Source organism: Mustela nivalis, assembly GCF_964662115.1.
Source record: "Mustela nivalis genome assembly, chromosome: 2".
Classification (NCBI taxonomy): Eukaryota; Metazoa; Chordata; class Mammalia; order Carnivora; family Mustelidae; genus Mustela; species Mustela nivalis.
The window spans coordinates 112970143-112982160 of record NC_139021.1 but is presented as its reverse complement, the minus strand read 5'-3'; the positions used below and the strand labels follow the sequence as shown (position 1 = coordinate 112982160).

Sequence of the window (12018 nt, the reverse complement as noted above, 5' to 3'; positions counted from 1 at the left end):
GCTCCGGGCAAACAGAAGTCCGGGCAAAGTTAGAGGGAGGAGCAGGCTCCATGTAGGACTCCATTCCAGGACCCTGGGATCATGACCTGAGCCGAAAGTAAACACTTAACTGACTGAGCCACCCAGGCGCCCAACACAAACGTTTAGTATCTATTAATAATCACCAGAACAGGTAAAAACTCAAATATCCTTTAATGGGTGAATAAACTGTGGGACATCTATAAGTGGAATACTATTCAGTAATTTTATTTTATTTTTATATATTTTTAAAGATTTTATTTATTTATTTGACAGAGAGATCACAGCAGGCAGAGAGAGAGGAAGGGAAGCAGGCCCCCTGCTGAGCAGAAAGCCCAACAGGGGACTGGATCCCAGGCCCTGAGATCATGACCTGAGCGGAAGGCAGCTGCTTAACCCATTGAGCCACCCAGGCGCCCCACTATTCAGTAATTTTAAAAAAGGAATGAATCAATGTCTCACACTACGATAGAAAAAATCTTTTTTTAAAAATTTTTATTTATATTTACTTTCAAAGATTTTATTTATTTGACAGAGATCACAAGTAGGCAGAGAGGGAGGCAGGCAGAGAGAGAGAGAGAGAGAGGAGGAAGCAGGCTCCCCGCAAAGAAGCAGAAAGCCGGATGTGGGGCTTCATCCCAGGATGCTGGGATCATGACCAAGCCAAATGCAGAGGCTTTAAACCACTGAGCAACCCAGGCGCCCCTACCATACGAAAAATCTCAAGTGACTTTTGCTTATGTGAAAGAAACCAAACCTAAAAAGTGCATTTTGCATCAATCTATTTTGACATTCTTTTTTTTTTTTAAAGATTTTATTTATTTATTTATTTGACAGAGAGAAATCACAAGTAGATAGAGAGGCAGACAGAGACAGAGGGAAGCAGGCTCCCCACTGAGCAGAGAGCCAGATGTGGGACTCAATCCCAGCACCCTGAGATCATGACCTGAGCCTAAGGCAGCGGCTTAAACCACTGAGCCACCCAGGCGCCCCAATCTATTTTGACATTCTTGAAAATATTCAATTATAGGACAGAGACCAAATTAGTGGATGGGGCTAAGGGAGGAAGGAGGGGTTGAGTAAGAACAGGTCACCCAAGGCGAATTTTTATAGTAATAGGATTGTTGTGCACGGTACAGGGTGATGCATTTGTGGAATCTCAGAGCTGTACACCACCAAGACAGAATGTAACTCAATTTAAATAAAGAAAAAAAATCAAATAGGTTACAGATATAAAGCAGACTGTGACAAGTGACTCTGTTTTTACAAATGTATGTATCACATAGCCTGAATTTTAAAAATGGGGGAAAAGCAGCTGACCTAAATAATTCCATAAAACTACATTTTGACTGGATACATTAAGACTGAAAACAAAAAGAACTGTACATAAACACTCTGGCTGGTAAATTCTCACAGGGGTTAGCAATTCTGAAACTACTTTCCATGTACACAAGGTCAAAAAGAATACACATGTCGTAGATAATGATAACCAGGTATTTCAGTGTATGGATGAAGTTAAAAATAAGGAAGGGGTGGGTGGGTGGGAAAGATATCAATGTTAGCTCATTCATTTTCAAATATGTAGTCATGTGTATGTAACACATCTGTATACAGATTTATATGTATAAAGATCGATACAGAAATATGGATACTGTGAGGCAGATGACTAGCATGGACTGGTACACATACATCTATTTCTTAGATATGTAGGCAGGCAGCATCTAGAAAGTTTCACCCAGTACCAATCAGCATACCAGAGCTCAGATCTTGGTTTCTCCAATAGAAGGAACTAGGGCTCCTTGGAAAAATGTCTGATTCCAGGGCTTAGACACAGAAAATACAAGGAGCCTGGAGCACCTTGTGTGTCAAAAGTAAGGAAGTCCTTTAGAAACTATGATAAGGATTTGTTAAAAGGACCTAAAAGCTAACCTATGATAGCTCTCAATGCCCAAGCTGGGACAATTTGAGCAACATAATAATAGCATGGGTGAAATGAAAAGAGTGGAGAGAAAGGAGCTGATCTGAGAAAAGGACCAAGAACATGAATGAATCTTTTTTTTTCTTTTTTTTTTTTAACACAAATGAGTCTTACATGAATTTTGCTAAGTGAAATAAGCCAAACTCAGGAGATACATATTATAAACATATAAGTAAAACAGAAAAATCTCCTTTTAGAACACCACAGTAAAAGTGGTTGCAGGCAAGACCCAACAATGAAAGTGAAAATTAGTGGCCAAAACTATAAATATAAACAGGATACTTGGGTAGCCTCAGAGAGTTTTTCCTCAAATTTACTAATACGCCTGGTGGTTTTAAAATATGACCATAAATTCGAAAAGGAGCTAAGCGAATTTCCTCTGTCCCTGGGTGTGCACTGGACTTAGCCAATCCACTCTTAAGTGTAGACTGGATATGGAAAAATCCTAAATATATAGTGCAGAAACCCCGCTGATACCACCTTAACCAAGTACTAAAGGTTAGTAAGACGAATCACGTTGATATCATGTGTCACCTGATACACATATAGGGCACATCCTTCCAAGGGTATTCTTCCTAAAAATATATACCTCAGTCTAATAAGGAGAAAACATTAGACAAACGTCAATTCAGAGGCACTTTTCACAATACCTGACCACTATTCTTCAATCATGTGAATGCCATGAAAGACCAGGAAAGACTAAAAAACTTACAGGTTGGAGCAGACATGATGATTAAATAAATGTATCGTGGTATCTGGACAGAATCCTGGATCAGTAAAAGAGCATTCGTGGAAAAACGGACGGAATCTGAACAAACTCTGTAATTTCTTTAATACAATTGCGCCCGAGTTGCTTCCAGTTTTGATAACGGTACCATGGCTCTGTAAAATGTTAACATTGGGGGAAGTTGCGTGAAGTGTATATGGGAGGTTGCAGGAGATGAGAGCGTGCTTTCTTCAAGTTTGGTATACGGACAGTTTTTTACACATGAACGGTTTTTAGTATTAATACCGAATTGCTAGCTTGCTGCTTTTCTCATTCGAGAATAACCATGCTGGTCACAGATAGCGGGTACAGAGATGAAATCCAAACACAGCTTCCCTTCTCTCGGCTTGCGTCTAAAATTTGGTCGAAGGACCAGGACAAAAGCCTGGCTCCAGGCAGCAGGCGTGAGTACCTCAGACAGCAATCTCTCAGCTCAGCCGACTGGGCAGAAACTCTCCAGCTGGTTTCTCAAGAAAAGCTCATGGGGTACAACTGGGAAGAGAATCTTGAGAGAGGTACTGAATCATTTATGCGCCAGATATACATGGTAAACGCCTCTAATGTTCACTAAACCCCTGCTAGCTCAGTACGATGAGTAACTTTTTAAGACTTAGGGTTAGATAGCCCTCTTCAGGGTAGACGCACTTTCCCAGCACTAGCTGCCAGAAGCAGAGTTCTAGCTCCCCGCCGCCACCTCTCAGCGCCGCTCCCTCCCTCTGCGCAAGTGCGTCCCCGCCTTCTCCCCGATCCTCCGTTCCGGGCCTCCAGCTCCACGCCGCCCCAAGCCGCGCCGCTCCCTCCCTCTGCGGAGGTGCGTCCCGGCCTTCTCCTCGCGGCTGGTCTTTCACCCGCCTCCAGCTCCTCGCCGCCGCCGCGCCGCTCCCTCCGTCTGCGCATGTGCGTCCCCGCCTTCTCCTCCAAGCTCGTCCGTTCCTGGCCTCCAGCTCCTCGTCGCCCCGCGCCGGGCCGCTTCCTCCCTCTGCACAGGTGCGTCCCCGCCTTCTACTCCCCGCCCGTCGGTTCCCGGCCTCCAGCTCCTCGCCGCCCCGCGCCGCCCCGCGCCGCTCCCTCCCTCTGCAGAGGTTCGTCCCCGCCTGCTCCTCCCCGCTGGTCTTTCACCGGCCTCTAGCTCCTCGCCGCCGCCGCGCCGCTCCCTCCTTCTGCGCATGTGCGTACCCGCCTTCTACTCCCCGCTCGTCCGTTCCCGGCCTCCAGCTCCTCGCCGCCCCGAGCCGCGCTGCTCCCTCCGTCTGCACAGGTGCGTCCCCGCCTTCTTTCTCCTCCCAGCTCCTCCGTTCCGTGCCTCCAGCTCCACGCCGCGGCCGCGCCGTACTCTCCCTCTGCGCATGTACGTTCCCGCCTTCTCCCCGCTCCTCTGTTCCCGGCCTCCAGCTCCTCGCCACCCCGCGCCGCTCCCTCCCTCTGCAGAGGTGCGTCCCCGCCTTTTCCCGGCTGGTCTTTCACTCGCCTCTAGCTCCTCGCCGCCGCTGCGCCGCTCCCTCCTTCTGCGCACGTGCGTACCCGCCTTCTCCTCCAAGCTGCTCCGTTCCTGGCCTCCAGCTCCTCCTTGCCCTGCGCCGCGCTGCTCCCTCCCTCTGCACAGGTGCGTCCACGCCTTCTCCCAGCTCCTCCGTTCGGGGCCTCCAGCTCCTCTCCGCGGCCCCGCTGCTCCCTGCCTCTGCGCAAGTGCGTCCCCGCCTTCTTCTCTCCGCTCCTCAGTTCCCGGCCTCCAGCTCCTCGCCGCCCCGCGCCGCTCCCTCCCTCTGCCGAGGTGCGTCCCCGCCTTCTCCTCCCGGCTGGTCTTTCACCCGCCTCCAGCTCCTCGCCGCCGCCACGCCGCTCCCTCCGTCTGCGCATGTGCGTCCCCGCCTTCTCCTCCAAGCTCGTCCGTTCCCGGCCTCCAGCTCCTCGTCGCCCTGCGCCGCGCCGCTTCCTCCCTCTGCACAGGTGCGTCCCCGCCTTCTTCTCCCCGCTCGACCGTTCCGGTTTCCAGCTCCTCGCCGCCCTGCGCCGCGCCGCTCCCTCCCCCTGCCGAGGTGCGTCCGCGCCTTTTCCTCCCGGCTGGTCTTTCACCGGCCTCTAGCTCCTCGCCGCCGCCGCGCCGCTCCCTTCCTCTGCACAGGTGCGTCCCCGCTTTCTCCTCCAAGCTCCTCCGTTCCGGGCCGCCAGTTCCTCGCCGCCCCGCGCCGCGCTGCTTCCTCCCTCTGTACAGGTGCCTCCCCGCCTTCTCCTCCAAGCTCGTGCGTTCTGGGCTGCCAGTTCCTCGCCGCCCCGCGCCGCTCCCTTCCTCTGCACAGGTGCTTCCCCGCCTTCTCCTCCCAGCTCCTCCGTTCAGGGCCTCCAGCTCCTCGCCGCCGCCGCGCTGCTCCCTCCCTCTGCGTATGTGCATCCCCGCCGTCTCCTGGCTTGTTCTTCCCCGGCCTCCAGCCCCTCGTGAGAAACCTTCCCTGGCTTCAGGGTTCACGAAGTGAGGGAGTTAGGGGTGAGTCCTGGGGGATGGGGGCGAGTGCCTAAGGGGCCCTGTGCGGAACGGAGGTCCGGCGGGGGCGGGGGTGCCCGGTTGTGGGTCAGAGGCCCCTGGCACCCTGGCCTCTGATCAGCCTGCAGAGTTGAAGGAAAGCAAGTCTGGGCGTCTCTACGTGAGGGACCAGGATCCGGATTGGGAACCTTGGCTCTCGGGTTCCCAAGGCCCTCAGGTGTCCTGCTGCAGCGCTAAGCTGGCTGCGCCATCCTGCGGTGGCGGGTGGGAGTTTGCATGCGTGACGTGTGCGCCGGACCCACGGGGAGGGGGTGGGGCTGCTGGTAGGGGTGAGTGCGCTTTTGCAACGTGCATGCACTCTTGGCGTTGTGACCTGTGTGTGTGTGTGTGCGCCCGCGCGCGTCTTAAGTGCGCCTGGCTTCCTAGGAGGGGCGCGGTTGTAGGAGAACCAGGCAGGGTGTCTGATGTGAATGAGTTGCTCTGGAGGATAGTCCTCGTGATTATTCTGAGCATTCACATTATTATTATTTTTTTTAAGATTTTATTTATTTATTTGTCAGAGAGAGAGAAAACATAAGCAGGCAGAGTGGCAGGCAGTGGCAGAGAGAGAAGCAGGGTCCATACTGCGTAAGGAGCCCAATGCGGGACTCGATCCCAGGATCCTGGGATCATGACCTGAGCCAAAGGCAGCAGCTTAACCAACTGAGCCACCCAGGCGTCCCCTGAGCACTCACATTTTGTTAGCTGCTCTTGTATTTGTTGTGTATGTAATAACGTGAGGCTGGAGCTTTGACAATTCTTTAGGGCTTTCATTGCTAGGTTAACTCATTTGTGCAATGGAGGAGGGGAGAGGCTGTACTAGCTAGCCACCAAGGTCCTTTCCTCGCTCTAACATTCCCCAGGCCCCCAGTTATTATTTATTATGTATTTGTTATTTGTTATGTAAAAGCATGACAGTATCCTGAAGCCATCTAAGGCTGTGTGTCGGTGGAAGGTCTGGGACAAATTTAAGAAGAGCGAGGTGAGCTGGAGCTGAGAGGGTGGGCACACAGGCTACACAGGAAATGTCACTTCTTTGGAGAGTCTGTGAGGGCATGGTCGGGATGAAAGGCTCAGCAGCCATAGCGAAGGAAATTCTGTCATCACCCCTCCCTGTACACCCGCTCCTCCCCTCAATTTCCATTCCCCATTTGCCATTGTTGATGGCATCTAGAAAGATGCAGAGGTTCCTGCTCTCCTGGCCTTATAGACCTACAGGATGGTAGTGCAGGCACAAGATTATCTGTTTTGGCCTTAAATGAGAAATGAAAAAAAAAAAAAACTTGAGCCTGAGAAGGTGACTGACCAAGATCATGCAGTTTGTTGGTGGCAGAATCATGGTTAAAAGTCAGGTCTGCAAATTCCCAGGCCAGGGCTCATTTTGTCACCGTTAATTACGTCAAAGATAGTTTCTCATTAAAAGACCTTTTGAAAGTTGTAAGAAACAAACATTAAACATTTATTTTTTATCTTGCCTTAAACACTCCCATCTCTTTTTTCCAGAGGCTTCTTGGATTTTCTGACCTCAGGGGATTAATAGTGTTCACAGGAAAACAGATGAACAGTGTGGCTTGAGATTTTTAATTTTTAATTTTTCCCACATCAGTTCTGAAAAAGCCATAGTGTTTCCTCCTTTAGGTTACTGTTAAATGTTAAACTCATCTTCTCGTGTTTTTAATTTTTCTCTGTCACAGAACCTAAATTGGTAATAAATCAATAAGAAACAGATGTTTACATTCACTCAGTGAAAAGTATCATGTCTAAGCTCAACATCTATCGGAGCCACACATGGACACGTAAGTATCTTGTATGTGGAGCTGTGTGGGCAGGTACCAAGAACTGCAAGGCAGGCCAAGTCTCTTCTAACTTCCTTCTTCCTTCCTTTTTCCTCAGCTCTCCCTCCTCCACTAAGAGCAGAAAATGAACACATCCCAGGTTAGCTTTTTGTTTGTTTATTTCCAGTTTGTTTGAAAATGAGTTTTCTAAAATTTAAAAGGATTCATATTTTTAAATCCAAAAAATAGAGGGGCTCCTGGGTGGCTCAGTGAGTTAAAGCCCCTTCCTTTGGCTCAGGTCATGATCCCAGGGCCCTGGGATCGAGCTCCACATCGGGCTCTCTGCTCAGCAGGGAGCCTGCTTCCCTCTCTCTCTGTGCCTGCCTCTCTGCCTACTTGTGATCTCTGACTGTCAAATGAATAAATGAAATTTTAAACATAAAACCGAAAAGATAGAAATAGGCAAGAATTACTTGAAGGGAAGTATATCAAGAATATTAAGCAAATTCAAAGAACAGTTAGTAGAGTGAGAAGCAGGACTCTTAATTTCAGAGTTGTGCAAGTTGTAAAACTTCCTTTGATTTTTCTAATAACAACACTGAAATTGCCTATAATTTCTGATAGACACAGCATTGTGCTAGAAGTGTTCGGATGCTTTTCAGGGGACCGAACTATGAGGTCTGAGTAGACAGCTCTCTCATGGTCCTGCTTGATCCAGGAATAGGAGTTTGAAGATCTGGTGGAATGGAGGGACCACACGTCCTCCAGATGACTCTCCCTAAGGGTTTGTGTCCGCTTGTTCACATCTCTAGCTTGAATAGCCGACTGTTCTGGCTTTGGTTTCTGCATTTCTCATTCATATTTCAACTTCATGAATGCATTCTTGCTTCTTTGACATTCACCTGAGTCAGCTCTGGAAAAGGCTACCAAATTGTAGTCAAATCCAGTTTTTGGCTTTGTCTTACTTGACCATCCTGCAGCATAACCCTCAGTCTCTGTTGTCTCTGACACCTGCCTGCTAGCTTTCCTTTCTTAACTCTGATACATCCCCTTACTGTTCCTCACAAAGTTGTCTTTCCCTTTAGCCCCAGACGTTGCCTCTCCTTGGGTTTGTTGCTCAACGTTCCTTGGCTCACTGCTTTTTTTCAGTCTGTGCTTTTTTCTGACTGGTCTTCTCTCTCTCTCTCTTTTTAATAAAATACTTTTGAATTAGTAATAACATGGTTAAAAGGTTAAGTGATGTTCCCTCTAGGAAGGGTGACATTTTTCATCTCAACTGAGACACTTCCACTGAGAATGAAAGAGGTTCCATAAAGTTATGATGGGACATCTGGCTATATTGGGACAGTCCCAGACAAACTGGAGTTATGGTCTTCCTGCTGTAGATATCTGTCTGTCTTGTTTGTCCTAGCAGTGCTGCTTTTTTCAGTTAAAAGATACTCTTGTATGCCCCCTACTTTTATTTAGAAGGGAATCCATCATCTTTAGGGCTTTCCGAACTTAGATGCAGCTGTACACCACTGGCATCCTGTTAAAATGCAGATGTTCATTTTAGTGGATCTGGTGGGGGCCCTGGGTTTTGCATTTCTAAAAAGCTCCCAGGTGAAGCTGACTCTGCTGCTCAGAGAGCCACTCGTTGAGTAACGAGTCTATACGTGATTTTCTGTTCTTCCTTTGCTTTTTTGTCACTTCTTAAAAGCCTGTCCCAGACATCTGTATCTAAACAGAGCATGGATTGTTTCTTTGTTATAACTGCACAGTAATTCAAGCATGGACGTTCCATAGTTTGTTAACTGGTTATTGTTAGTTATGCATTATTTCAAACCTTTTGCTATTACAAACCATGTTCTAATGAATGACCTTGTACATACAGGTTTTTTCTATCCGATAAATTCCTAGGAGTGCGCTGCCAGGTCAACGGGTGCATAGAATTGATAACTCGATCATTCGGGATTATGGTATCATTTTGTGTCACTCCCATCGACACCACCTGAGTGCTTGTTTGTCCACAGCTTCTCCCATAAAACATGTGGTTCAACTTCTGGAATTTTGGCAGTGGAAAGATAAACATGGTATTTTATGAAGTTTATATCTGCAAGTTTCTTAACTATGAGTGAGGTTAAGTATTTTTTCATGTATCTGAAAGAGGTATTTACGTTTCTGTGAACCCTCTGTTCATATCTTTTGCCCATTTTCCTCTTAGGTTTGTGGCTTTTTTTGTTTTTCTTCTTCTTCAGTGTCTAACTCTTTATAGATTAGGGATACCAGTGCTTGCCCATTTTCTGGGTTGCAAACTCTTATTTTATGGGATGTGATTTGTCTTTTGATAGTTGACCCTGGTGTTTTCTCCCCATGCAGGTATTCTGTTTCAGAAAGCCACATTTCACTTAGTCGTTTCTTTAGGCTCCCCTTGGCTGTGACAATTTCTCAGACTTCCCTTGTTTTTGATAACCTGGGCAGTTTTGAGGAGTACAGTTAGGTGTTTTGTAGAATGTTCCTCAATTGGGAATTGTCTGCTGTTGTTTTCATGATTAGACTGAGGTTTTGGGTTTCTTGGAGGAAGACCACAGAGATAAAGTATGATTTGGTCTTATCATATCAAGGGTTAGTGCTCTGGACATGACTTATTACTTTGTTTTCCCTGTCCTCATACTGGACTCCTTGGAAGGAAGTGGGCAATTACACTATACCACTTACACTATACCTCCTTCCTGTTGGAGTATCTACATAATTATGCACATAAATTATCAGGAATTCTGCATAGGAGATTTTTCTGTTCTCTCCTATTTACTGATCCATTTATATCAGCATGAATTCATGGCTAGTTATTTTATATTTTGGTTATAGTACAATGATACCTTGTTCCTTTTGTTGCTCAAGTTGTTCCAGGTTGGTTAGTAAAAGCATCTTCTAGGGGCGCCTGGGTGGCTGAGTTGGTTGAGTGTCCGACTCTTGATTTCGGCTCAGTTTATGATCTCAGGGTCCTGGGATCCAGCCCCAGGTTGGGCTCTTTGCTGAGTGTGGGGCCTGCTTGAAATTTTCTCTCTCGGGGTGCCTGGGTGGTTCAGTGGGTTAAAACCTCTGCCTTCAGCTCAGGTCGTGATCCCGGGGTCCTTGGATCGAGCCCCACATCGGCCTCTCTGCTCAGCAGGGAAACTGCTTCCACCCGCCCCCCCCCCCCGCCTGCCTTTCTGCCTACTTGTGATCTCTGTCTGTCAAATAAATGAGTAAGTAAGTAAATAAATAAATAGAAATTCTCTCTCTCTATCTCCCTGTGCTTCTCCCTGCTGCTTATGCTTTCTCTCCTTTTCCTACTTTCTCAAAAACAAGTAAATAAATTTTTTAAAAAGCACCTTCTGTTGGTTCCTGTGTCTATTGACATACCCTGTTATTGTTTGAATATTTCTTCCTTACTCTGTGGCAGTAGGTTTTCCAGGTTCATCTTCTGTCTTTCCTGCCCTAGAATTAGCCACTTTCCCCCCCTCAGTAGTTCTGGTTCTTTTCATTGGAGCATAGTATGAGAAACCAAGATTGGGGGACTAGGTGTGCCTGTTGTGACTGTGAAGTCATTGCTCAAAGACCCTCTCAGTTAACTCAAGGGAATATGTATATACTCTCTCATGTATATACATGTGTCTATAAATAGTTTTGTATGTAACCATCTGTATCTATAGTAAGCTAAGTATTCCCACTGTTGTCTCCTGTTGTAATCATTACCAAATGGAACATTCTAACCTTCTCTCCTTGCTTCTCTGTATTCTCCTGCACTAACAGTGAGAATCCAGCTAATATCTGAATTTCATTTATTTGATAGTTCAATTCCAGAATACACACACATGATTTCAGAATTACATACGTGATTTCAGAGTTGTTAACCCATGGATGCTTGATTCTCCCAGTTTGGGACCATTTGAAGTAAGGTGCTAGAAATATTCGCATGTAGGTTTTAAAACACAAGTTTTCAAAAACATAGGGTGTGAAATTGCTGTGTTGGTTATGTATGAATGTATATATGTATATTTAGCTTTGCAAGAAATTGCCAGACTATTTTTACAGAGTGGCTGTATCAGTTTTTGTTCCTACCAACTATAAATCAAAATCTTGTTGTTCTGATTCTGGACCTGAAATTGGTACTGTCATTATTTTTGATGTAACCATTCCAATAACTGTCATGTTGTCTGCATATCCCTACTGAGGTGATGTGGAGCATCACCTTATATCTTTGGTGGGGTGTTTGTTCAAATCTTTTGCATATTTTTCATTTGGTCATTTGTTTTCTTACTATTGAAGCTTTAAGAGCTGTTTTGTGATGTTGGACACAAAGCCTTTATTAGATATCTGTGTTCCAAATATTTTCTCCCTGTCTGGGCCTTATCCTTTCATTTTCTTAAAAATGTCTTTCACAGAGCAGACGACTTTCTTTTTAATATATCCAACGCATGTTTTTCCCCGTGGAATACGCTTTTTCTGTTGTATCTAAAAACTCATCATCAAATCCAGTGTCCGAGAGATTTTTTTCCTGTATTCTTTATTCTTGCATTTTTACATTTAGATCTGATTCATTTTTAGTTAATACTTGTGTAAGGTCTGTGTCTAGTTTCATTTCTTTTGCATGAGTGTTCAGTTGTTTGAGCACCATTTGTTGAAAGATTGTCTTTTCTCCTTTTATTCCCTTTGTGCCTTTGTCAAAAAATGTTTGGCTTTATTTTGGTAGATCTATTCCTGGTCCTTGTAATCTGTTCTGTTGATCTGTGTGTCTCTCTCAGCACTAACACACTGTCTTGGTTACTAGTAGCTTTATAGTAAGTCTCAAGACCAGGTGAGGTGAATTCTCATTTTTCTTCCACATTGTGTGGGCTGTTCTGTTTTTTTTTTTAAACTTTTTTTTAAAGATGTTATTTATTTGTCAGAGAGAGAGAACAAACGGGATGTCAGAGGCAGAGAGAGCAGAGGGAGAAGCAGG

General features: G+C 46.3%; 1 pseudogene across 1 annotated transcript in view; it reads left to right on the top strand.

Moving 5' to 3' along the window:
- Positions 1–4486: 4486 nt before the first annotated feature.
- The window catches only part of LOC309859837 (phosphatidylinositol 3,4,5-trisphosphate 3-phosphatase and dual-specificity protein phosphatase PTEN-like), a 119492-nt pseudogene continuing 111960 nt past the window's right edge, over positions 4487–12018 (top strand). Inside the window, exon 1 of the transcript XR_014316668.1 lies at positions 4487–4709. The product of XR_014316668.1 is annotated as a phosphatidylinositol 3,4,5-trisphosphate 3-phosphatase and dual-specificity protein phosphatase PTEN-like (transcript). The remainder of the gene's footprint in view (positions 4710–12018) is intronic.